The 12,022-nt window shown below is 43.4% G+C and overlaps 1 protein-coding gene across 3 annotated transcripts in view; it reads left to right on the top strand.

The window, feature by feature from the left end:
- TBC1D30 (TBC1 domain family member 30) overlaps window positions 1–12,022 on the top strand; it is an 80,161-nt gene that overhangs the window by 31,775 nt on the left and 36,364 nt on the right. The window lies entirely within an intron of this gene.

The raw sequence follows: 12,022 nt of genomic DNA, 5'->3' as shown, positions 1-12,022 counted from the left end.
CTGACATCATATACAAAAATAAAATGGATTAAAGACCATAAAACTCCTAGAGGAAAACATAGGCAGAACGCTCTTTGACATAAATCGTGGCAATATCTTTTTTTTGCATAGTATTTTTTTTAAGCTCTTTATTGGAATATAATTGCTTTACACTCTTGTACCAGCTTTTGAGGTACACCAAAGTGAATCAGCTGTGTTTATACATATATCCCCATATCCCCTCGCTCCCGTGACTCCCTCCCACCCTCCCTGTCTTGGCTCTCTAAGGCATCACCCATCATCGAGTTGATCTCCCTTTGTTATACAGCAACTTCCCACTAGCTACCTATTTTACACCTGGTAGTGTTTATATGTCTATGCTACTGTCTCACTTTGTCCCAACTTCCCCTTCGCCCCCTGCTCCCCCAACCCCATGTCCTCCAGTCCATTCTCTGCATCTGCATCCTTATTCTTGCCCTGTCACTGGGTTCATCAGTCCATTTTTTTTAGATTCCGTATGTATGAGTTAGCATGCAGTATTTGTTTTTCTCTTTCTGGCTTACTTCACTCTGTATCACAGACTCTAGGTCTATCCACCTTATTATATATAGCTCCATTTCATTCCTTTTTATGGCTGAGTCATATTCCATTGTATATATGTGCCACATCTTCTTTATCCATTCATCTGTGATGGGCATTTAGGTTGCTTCCATGTCCTGGCTATTGTAAATAGTGCTGCAATGAACATTATGGTACATGTTTCTTTTTGGACTATGGTGTTCTCTGGGTATATGCCCAGTAGTGGGATTACTGGATCATATGGTAGTTCTATTTGTAGTCTTTGAAGGAGCCGCCAACCTGTTTTCCATAGTGGCTGTACCAATTTATATTCCAACCAACAGTGCAGGAGAGTTCCCTTTTCTCCACACCCTCTCCAACGTTTATTGTTTCTACATGTTTTGACGATGGCCATTCTGACTGGTGTGAGGTGATACCTCACTGTGGCTTTGACTTGCATTTCTCTACTGATTAGTGATGTTGAGCATCTTTTCATGTGTTTGTTGGCCATCTGTATGTCTTCTTTGGAGAAATGTCTATTTAGGTCTTCCGCCCATTTGTGGATTGGTCTATTTCCTTTTTTGGTATTAAGTTGCATGAGCTGCTTGTATATTTTGGAGATGAATCCTTTGTCCGTTGCTTCTTTGGCAAGTATTTTCTCCCATTCTGAGGGTTGCCTTTTAGTCTTGTTTATGGTTTCTTTCACTGTGCAAAAGCTTTTAAGTTTCATGAGGTCCCATTTGTTTATTCTTGATTTTATTTCCATGCTTCTAGGAGGTGGGTCAAAAAGCATTTTGCTTTGTTGTATGTCATAGAGTGTTCTGCCTATGTTTTCCTCTAGGAGATTTAGAGTGCCTGGCCTTCCATTTAGGTCTTTAATCCATTTTGAGTTTATTTTTGTGGATGGTGTTAGGAAGTGTTCTAATTTCATTCTTTTCCATGTTGTTGTCCAATTTTCCCAGCACCACTTATTGAAGAGGCTGTCTTTTTTCCATTGTATATTCTTGCCTCCTTTGTCAAAGATAAGCTGCCTATATGTGCTTGGATTTACCTCTGGGTTCTCTATTCCGTTCCATCGATCTTCCTTTCTATTTGTGTGCCAGTACTATACAGTCTTGATCACTGTGGCCTTGTAGTATAGTTTGAAGTCAGGAAGCCTAATTCCACCAACTCTGTCTTTCTTTCTCAAGATTGCTTTAGCTATTCGAGATCTTTTGCGTTTCCATACAAATCATAAGATTTCTTGTCCTAGTTCTGTGAAAAATGCCGTTGGTTGCGTTGAAGCTGTAAATTGCGTTGGGTAGTATAGTCATTTTCACAATGTTGATTCTTCCAATCCAAGGACATGGTATATCCCTCCATCTGTTTGTATCATCTTTGATTTCTTTCATCAGTGTCTTCTAGTTTTCTGCATACAGATCTTTTGCCTCCTTAGGCAGGTTTATTCCTAGGTGCATAGTATTTTATTTTATTTTTTTTTAAATTTATTTTATTTATTTATTGGCTGTGTTGGGTCTTCATTGCTGCACATGGGCTTTCTCTAGTTGCTGCAGGTGGGGGCTACTCTTTATTGTGGTGTGCAGGCTCCTCATTGTAGTGGCTTCTCTTGTTGTGGAGCACGGGCTCTAGGCGCGTGGGCTTAAACAGTTGCGGCACATGGGCTCAATAGTTGTGGCTTATGGGCTCTAGAGCACAGGTTCAGTAGTTGTAACACACGGGCTTAGTTGCTTCGTGGCATGTGGAATCTTCCCAGGGCAGGGCTCAAACCTGTGTCCCCTGCATTGGCAGGCGGATTCTTTACCACTGCGCCGCCTAGGAAGTCCGGTGCATAGTATTTTAAATGAAGCTTTCACCCTGTCCCATCCCTCCCTTCTTTGTCTGTCCCTCAGTAAACTATAAGCTTCTTGAGGGTAGAGAACATACTGATTTTATACTTTTGCTGCCCACAGGCCGTAGCACGATGCCTTTCCCACAGCGGTTGAGGAATAAATGTTTATTTCGCTAATGAATGAATGAATGAAAGAAATGTAAACATGTTTTATATGGTCAGCAGAAACCTACCTCAAGTGGTATTGACTCAATTTCAGTTATTTTGAAGCAAGAAAATACTTAGAAAACAGACAATCTTGGGTTAGCTCTGCATCTGAAGTTACATGGACCCGGATGCAAGGTTTTATGTATATTTCCGGTATGGTACTCTGAAATGGGACTTTACTCCAACTAGGTATTAAATTTTTATATTAAATGTTTTGAGTTTGAAACTTTCTGGTCTGTAAATAAAACTGGTTATTCTTAAAATACTTCATCCAAGATATTTGAGTGTGCCTGGGGAGAATGTTAGGAATGATTTTGTTTCTTAAAATATCTGATTAAAAAGAATTGTCGGGACTTCCTAGGTGGCACAGTGGTTAAGAATTTGCCTGCCAATGCAGGGGACCCAGGTTCGTGCCCTGCTCCAGGGAGATCCCACATGCCACGGAGCAACTAAGCCCGTGTGCTACAACCATTGAGCCTGTGCTCTAGAGCCCGTGGGCCACAACTATAGAGCCCATGTGCCGCAACTACTGAAGCCCATGCGCCTGGAGCCCGTGCTCCACAACAAGAGAAGCCATGGCAGTGAGAAGCCCGAGCACCTCAACAAAGAGTAGCCCCTGCTTGCCGCAACTAGAGAAAGCCTGTGTGCAGCAACAAAGACCCAAAGCAGCCAGTAAACAAATAAAATAAATTAAAAAAAAAAAAAAAAAAAGAATTGTCCCGAGAGAGCATAAGCAGGGACTGTTGGGAGGTAGAAGGTGGTGCTGAGTATGATTTGGTGTCGAAATTTCAAAGCTTCTCTGTTCCATGTGCAACAGAATCCTTTCTCTGAGATAAACAAAATAAAAAAGCCACACCTGACTGTCTTCAAGGATGCCGGTATTTAAATAGAGAAATAGGTTTTGATGGCTGAGAAGAGAAACCATACAAAAAGAAAACAAAATGTCCCGTGTACATCATATGATGTGCCAGGTAATTGTAAGGTTTCTCCTTTCCCCTCGGTTTCTTCCTGCTGCCCTTCCTCTGTCTCTTTCATGAGGGAAAGTGGTTATGATGCTCGTCTCCGTGAGCTCATAGTTGTGTGGGCTCTGTCCTGGATGATGAGTTGAAGGAACTGCTTATTAAGGCTCTACTTTTAAGTAAGTCTGAGGCGAGCATTAACTTCTTATGTGACTGATCACAGTTTACCATCCTTTTAGGAGGTAATACTTTTCCTATTTAGGAGTTGCTTACACACCTTCAGAAATTGTGGGGAGAGGAGAAGAGGGACTTTTATGCTGCTAGACCACCATCCTTTTCCTTAGCACAAGTGCAAAGACGTACCATCTCCTGTCTGCTGAGAGACAGTGCTGGGCCTGATATCTGGTACAATCTCTTCAGACCCTCTGAGACGTGTGGGCTGGAGAACAGATACCAGGGGGCCCTGAAGCCGTGAGGATGAGTTCCAGAGCCGACCAGCTCCCTGTGGTTTCTCTTTCTTTGCTGCAGGTTTCTGGAGCTTTTTCTCTTGGTAACTTCCACTACTGGCTCTGTTCAGTCCCCGCAGATGAACACATAGGCCCTTTTTATTTTAAGACTTTTAAGAGTTTACTGTTAAACAAAAGTAACAGCATTAGGAAATCCCAGAAATCCCAAACCTGATTCCCTTCTGGAAGCCCCGTGGGATATAACTTCTATTTCTTATGTTGGACTTGCTTTTCCTCCTGACTTGTCCCCTTTCTCCATTAAAGGAAGAATTTGCTCTCAGGGAAGCCTCACTGCCAGCACGTAGGCCTGAAGATGCAGGGGTAGCTGAATGATCCGTACTTCCTTGTTTTGGCCTGGAAGCTTGCATCCCTGAGGATGTACCGTGGGTATTGGACTCTCTGAGACATTTAGGGTATTTCGTCAAAGCGCTCATTTTCTTTAGCAACCCAGTAACAGATTCTCATACAATGTGAGTTTTCCTCTTCCCAAATTCAGCTTAAATCATAACTGCTCTGAACCATGCCAAGGTACGATTTGCCCAGACTCGAATTCACTTGATCTTATTTGATTAGTAAAGATCACTCAGTTAGTGAAGAGTGATGGTAAGTTGGCTTTGGCTGGAAATCTCACCAGCAGAGATCCTCAAGCAGAGTTCATGCTAGCATTGTTTCCTCTGCAGGTTGACTTCAGATGACATCTTTTGCTTTTGGAAAACAATATTCCAGACACAAATAAGGAACTATGAGTCATACAATAAATATAATGCTAGGCTTGTGCAATGGCTGTTTTTAGAGCATTGTATTTTAGTGCTTAATTATCTGTTTGCTACAAAAGTTGGCAGTCTTGCCTTTCCTCTCCAATGTAAACAAAATGATATTATTTAATTCCTTCATTATGTATTGCTTTAATAGTAGAAACTCAAATTTTTTTGTGAGTTTCAACTTCTGTGTAGTTTAGAATGAGAAGTTTTCAAGAAAGTTTTTTTTTTTTAAAATTTAAACCAGTCAGTTTTCCTTGTAATAAATCTGAGTGAAATAGAATTTTTATCTTGAAAATAAACAAGCCCCTGTCACTAATAGTAAAAAAAAAAAAATGCTGTAACTGAAGAATTTCAGAGACAGGCCTTTTTGTCAGACATGACACATTGGGGTGAGCTGGTAATCTAGGGTATACACTTGAGATTTGGCAGCCCAGAAATTTGATTTCTTCAGCTCAGTGAGAGTTGAGGGAACTCAGGGACATTGGCTGCTGTTAACTGGTCAGTGTGTTCTCTCCTCAGCAGCAAAGCCTCTACGGGAAGCCAGCTGACAATCAGAAGTTTGCTTTGTGAGCATAGGGTCTCAGCCAAAGGGTGCAAGGTGGTCTGAGTGGCAGATGTCAGCCAGGCCTGGATGTCCTTTCTACCCCAGAGGCAGTGTTGTAAAGCAGAGTACATTGCTCCTCCTCTTGGCTGGCAAGGCTGTCTTTCCTGCTGGCCTACTGCTAGAAACCGAGTGTGAAAAGCCTTTCTCATTAAAAGAGGACATAGGCCCTCTATGGTTTGAGCAGATGAGAGCTCTGGAAGACGAGACTGTGCGTGCACTTATCAGTTGGTCTGGATTTTCCTTCTCCTTCCAGTTTTCTTCCTTTGTGGGTGTTCATAACAGTCTTCACCCAGGGGTCTGTGTTGCCCTCTAAAAAAATTATCCAAAGCCAAACATCAGATATCTTTCAGTTATTGTTCTCAGGCCAGAAGAGTCAATGGACATCTTATTAAAATTAAGAGAAAGCTGAAGGAGAACGAACATGTACTGAAACACTAAGCAAATCAGGGTGAATGAGCCTAGATTTCTATACCTCAGCTTGGTGTGAAATGTTGGGAAATCTAAGCCAAACAGTTCATCATGACCAGGTTCAACAATGATCCAAAGTGATGAGGCAGACTACTGCCCTTTTCAAGCATCTTTATCTCACACAGGTGGGCATATCTGAATAGCCTGTATATCCTTATCAGCTGGCTTTACTTTTGCAGATGACTAATCTCATTTTAACAGATTTTTAGGTGTGAAATGTATATTTCACGCTTAGTATTATATCATTTCTGATACCGTTCTTAAATTCTGGGGGCAATTCACAAAGCCCAGAATGCACTGATTACAGAATAAGTGTGCCAGAGTCATTGAAGGACTTCTTTTTTAGTTCTTTCAGAATATCATTAGGAGTGTATTTTTTAAAGTCAATATCTTTCAATCATTAGCAGCCATTTTTTTTTAATTTTTATTTATTTATATTTAAGTATAGTGGATTTACAATGTTGTATTAGTTTTCTGGTGTACAATAAAGTAATTCATTATATATATGCATATATATTCTTTTTCATATTCTTTTCCATTATGGTTTATTACAGGATATGCAATATAGTTCCCTGTGCTATACAGTAGGACCTTGTTGTTTATCTGTTTTATATATAGTAGTTTGTATCTGCTAATCCCAAATTCCTAATTTATCCCTCCCCAACCCCCTTTCCCCTTTGGTAACCATAAGTTTGTTTTCTATGTCTGTGAGTCTGTTTCTGTTTCATAAATAAGTTCATTTGTGTCATGTTTTAGATTTCACATATAAATAATAGCATATGGTATTTGTCTTTCTCTCTCTGACTTACTTCATTTAGTATGATAGTCTCTAGGTCCATCCATGTTGCTGCAAATGGCAAAATTTCATTCTTTTTTAATGGCTGAATAGTATTCCATTGTATATGTACCACATCTTCTTTATCCATTCATCTATCAATTAGCAGCCATTGCTTTTGATGCTCAAAGTGTTCCATCTTTGGCTAATAGTATCCTATTTGTGTGGCTCTCATGTCTTTTTTTTAAAAATTAATTTATTGGCTGCATTGGGTCTTTGTTGCTGAGCACTGGCTTTCTTTAGTTGCTTTAGTTGCTCTAGTTGTGGTGAGTGGGGGCTACTCTTTGTTGTGGTGTGTGGGCTTCTAATTGCAGTGGCTTCTCTTATTGTGGAGCATGGGCTCTAGGCACTTGGGCTTCAGTAGTTGTGGCACGTGGGTTCAATAGTTGTGGCTCATGGGCTCTAGAGCGCAGGCTCAGTAGTTGTGGCGCACAGGCTTAGTTGCTCCGTGGCATGTGGAATCTTCCTGGCCCAGGGATTGAACCCATGTCCCCTGCATTGGCAGGTGGATTCTTAACCACTTCACGACCAGGGAAGCCCTCTCGTGTCTTTTTGACGTGACCCCATTAGTCTTGGAGCACTTCCTTCCTTCCTAAATTCATCAAGATGTTTCAGGCTCATCTTGTACTTTTTCTGGCCCAGATCTGGAATCAGCTGCACCTCAAAGGAGCCCTAGTTCCTTTTAGTGGGGAATGGTTTTTAGAGACTACATCCTGTATGCTTGGGGTGTTCACTGCTCTTGGGTTGTCCTTAGCTCTAAATCTATTCAGTGGCTTTATATGTATTTTTGGAAAAAACAAAACAAAACGATGAGTTCGTACTATTATTTCCATTTAAGATATACTATTGCAGGATTAAAAAAACTTAATTTCTTTGCACACTTGTATATTCTGTTACACTGAAAACATCTTGGTTCCTTTGACATTATTTAGGTTATCCTATAGTGTACATAAGAATTAAAAAATAACATCAATATTATTAATAACAATAATGCTACTGAATGACATTTAAGATTTCTTTGCAGCTCTGTCTGCCCTTAGAGTGCACACCACCATTGATGTACAGGCATAATACTATACTCTAAAGCAACTTACTCATTTTTTCTGTGTTCTCATGCCCTCAACAGGATATTTAGTTAGGTTCATTTGTTTCCATTCATTTTCAAATATTAGGGTTTTCTTTTTGTTTGATTTATTAATATTATTAATATAAGTTGTTATTCCAGAGTGAAAACTACATAAGCTACATCCAGAGAAATCTGTTTTCTTCTCTCCTCTACACTGTTCCCTTCCATATAAATACTTCCTAGTTTTTTTAAATCCATCTCGTGTTTCTTCTCTAAATATTAGCATATACAAATCTTTGTATTTCCCTCCACATCCTTTCCTTTCTTACGATTTATTCATCTTTATGATTAATATCCATTGGCGAATGTCGTAATGTAGTTTAAGAATAACTTTTTTTTTTCAAACAGTAATCATCGCTAATAGTTCTGACAACTGAAGTCTCTGGCTGGAGAGACGGGGGAAGCACTTAAAAAAAAAAGCCTGCTTTTAACTGGAACACTTTTATCTTGAAGTCTACTCTTCCAAAAGAAACAACCATTATTATAATAATAATTATATTATAGATTTAATTAATATATAATTAATATACAGAGTATATACTACTACTACTGATTTTAACGTGCTTCCTGTGCCTCTCTCAGATGCCAGGAAAGAGCTTAAAACAATTTGCGGTGAAGCTGGTGTTTCACCAACTTCTCTGCCGCGCTGCTAGGTTCGTCCTGCGGTCTGTTGACCGACTCTTCGAAGGCTGCTCGGATGAGGTGGGCACTTGCGTCTCTCCGGTATTCTGCGACTAAGACTTGCTCCCTTTGGTGCCCCCTCCAGTCCCTCCCAGATCTTGGAAGAGGCAGGGAAATCTCTGTCCTGCTTCTGGTCCCCGGGCGCAGCTGCTCATCCACCCGCGCCCGGGCTCCCGCGAGCAGGTGCCGGGAGCTGGCCGGGCCTCGCGAGCTGAGGCCGCCCCGCCTGCGCATGGCGATGCCGGGATTGGGGGCGGGAGCGCCGCCTCCGTCTCCCGCGCGCTCGCTCGCGCCCGCCCTCCTCCCCGCCCCAAGCCCTCGCCTGCCTCAGCCTGGCAGGCTCCGCACTGCAGATGCCTGCCGGCCGCCCCGCACTTGGCGGCTCCCGCGGTGCTCCTCAGGGTCCGTTGACCCCCGAGCGCTCTTGCTGCTTCCGAGAGACCCTGGACTGACGCGACTCGGCGAGCCCCGCGCGCGCACAGCCGCTCCGCCGGCGAGGCAGCGGGGACCCAGGCGCACGGCGGCCGCGCGGGAGCCCGGGGTGCTCTCGGATGCGGCAGGACAAGCTGCCCGGCTCCCTGCGGCGCGGAGGGAGATGCCTGAAGCGGCAGGGCGGCGGCGGCGGTGGCGGCGTGGGCACCATCCTGAGCAATGTGCTCAAGAAGCGCAGCTGCATTTCCCGGACCGCGCCCCGGCTGCTCTGCACCCTGGAGCCGGGTGAGGACCCGGGGTGGCAGCTGGGGCGCTAGCAAGTAGCGTGGCGTCCCCGGAGCTGGCGCCTCTGCCTCAGCCAAGCTCCGCCTAGGCCGGGGCGCACCCGCCGGCCGACCGGTGCTGGGTACCCCGGCGGGACGCAGGCGGGGCTGGGTCGGCCTGGGAGGGAAGAGCTCGGACCAAGGCCTGGGCGCGAGCAGCGGCCTCCCAAGGCGCGGAGGACCTGCCGCTCCCGCCGGCTGCGCGTCGCTCCCCCGCCCCGCGGCCTGTGTGTGGTCCAGCCCTGCTCGTGCCCGGAGCTGCTGGCAAGCGGTGCGCTCGGCCCTCTCCGAGTGGTGGGAAAGTGCAGGCTGCTACCCGGGCTGTCAGAGGCCGTGCAATCACTTGTGCTTCGGACTCACAAGAAGCCACACCTTGAAAGAGGTGTGTGAGGCGGAGAAATGCACAGGTTTGATACTTGGGGTCGGAGAAGTCATTGGCCGTGAAGGAAAAAATCGGGTGCATTTTTTTGAGGATCCCTGCTGCGTAAGTGAGTGCCGGGATCATCTCACCTGGAGCCTCTACTTTGTATGTCCGGGTGTAGAGCAGGCAGGAAACACTCCTGCAAAGTAGAGATCCTTTCTATAGGTAAAGACCGAGAGTGCGCCTGCCTGTGCTAGGCCAGGCCCTTTCTACTGTCAGCCTGTGTTTACTCCAGGCTGCATAACTCCGCGTCTGCTACACCACCCGGCATTCCTCCTGGGGTGGTTTGTGAGCCCGGCCCTGGTACATGGGCCCTTGCGCATAAAGCTTTCTGGCTAGGGGTGGCGGCAGAGGGAGCCGGCTGTACTCGTACCTGTGTTTAGCGCACACTTGTCCTAGAGTGGCACCAGCTGGCTTCCAGGCGGGTTTGTCCTCCCCCCAACCCCCCTCCCCGCTTCCCAGCGCCTTTGGGGACCTGCTGTCCTGAGGCTGCAGGGGAGAATCTGTCGAGGCTTTGAGTCCCAAAGGGTGGAACGCGTCGCTGCCTTTCCGAACCTCGTGGTTTCTTTGTTTTTCTCCCCAAGGAGGTGTCTGGTTGCAGAGACTATAGTAGTTATTCACCGTCTTTCTTTAGCCTTAAAAAAAAAGAAATCTCCTTCCCACGTTAACGGTGTTTTGTATTTCTGAATCTGGAACAGCCAGTGATTACCAGATGAAACATAAACCTTCTCCCCTCCCTTATTCAGTTAGAAGAAAAGAGGTGTAAATGACCTGATTTCAGCTCTTACATGCAGGCGGCGAATGATCATTTCCAGTTAAATCCTGTGACTCGTTTTTGATCGTGAGAAAATAGTTGTGGTTTTGACTAAGCCCAGCCGGGTTTGAGCTCGGCCAGGAGATCGGCAGGATGCCCAGCAGGTACTTCTGAAAAAGTCAAGGGAACATATTTGGTCATACATGCAGGGAATCCGAGGCTATTAGGTCGGTTGAAATAAGAATGTGGGACCAAATTTCCTGGTCTTTGTTATAAGAAAGCAAACGTCATGACTATACGCTCCTCCATTCAGCACCCTGCGTCTGGACAGCAACCTCAAAGAGAGGTCCGTTTTGTCGTGTCTTAAATCATGCGGTCCAGTTGGACGCACTCTTGTGGCTATTTTATCATTGCGCTGCACTGAGGCAGGACTTCATTTAAACCATCTGAGAGAAATGAGAACCCGTCAGGGTACTTAATATACCTTCGAAGAAGAAAATCTTATCTATCTAGGCAGAGTATGGTTTTGGCCCTGAAGCTCTGAATAGAATTATCAGGGCATTGATTGGATGCCTAGGATTCCCTACTATACACAGCTTGACTTTAGAAATTTAGGACCCAACTCATGTATACACAGTATTCTTCTAGGACTCCAGGAAGGGCATCTTCATACTGTCATGGGCTTGGGCAAATCAGACATCTCTTTTCAGCTTCTTGACTCCATATGTATTTTTAAAAAGACATTTATTGTTATAATTTTACGAATTCTGAAGATTGTTCCTATCTACATACAAATTCTGAAGACTGTTCCTTAAGTAGTGGAAGTTGTGGAGAGGTTTCAGTATGCCTAAGCTGCCAGTCAGCATCTTAGAAGCAAAAATGTCATCATAAATGACAATTGTAAATTGTAAAACTGAATGCTGTTGATAATGTTTGGTATATCTCGGCCCTTGAACTTTTAAGTAATAAGTCTTTAAGAAGTGACTTAAAATGTCATTTCATTGATTTTGAAATTATAGAAAGAGAATACATAGCATTTTCAGATTTGATTATATTATTTTTAATAGAATTTAAGTGGGAATAAAAATTGTCATTATTTTCACTTCAAAAATTAAAAAAAAGCCCAATATGAATATAGCATAGAGTCTTTATATATTCTCCTATTTATTTACTTCTATTACACAGATTTGGGATTTGAGTCAAAGAAGTTTATCTAAAGTTGTAGATATCTTGGAATTAGAGTTCCGTTATATTTTTAGCTTGTAATCTATAAATTAAACATACAAACTTATCTTTAATGAATAAATCTATCATGACAGAATTTTAAAATATATGAAAATCTCTAAATAGTCTTGTTGAAATGGATTATTCCACAAGTGGGAAGGCAATGACATTATTTTTATAACTTTTGGTATTTCACTGAAGTTTCCTTAATAGACTTAGTCCATGCAATTGTCCTAGAAAACAAATTCTGTAAGTAGAGAATTCTCTTCCTAAGTTTCAAAAATATTCATTATACTGTGCTAAGTGATTTACAGTTAATTATCGCAACAACTAAATGAGATGGACGGTTATCCTCA

Source organism: Hippopotamus amphibius, chromosome 7 (genome assembly GCF_030028045.1).
Source record: "Hippopotamus amphibius kiboko isolate mHipAmp2 chromosome 7, mHipAmp2.hap2, whole genome shotgun sequence".
NCBI lineage: Eukaryota > Metazoa > Chordata > Mammalia > Artiodactyla > Hippopotamidae > Hippopotamus > Hippopotamus amphibius.
This window is presented reverse-complemented; position numbering and strand designations above follow the sequence as displayed.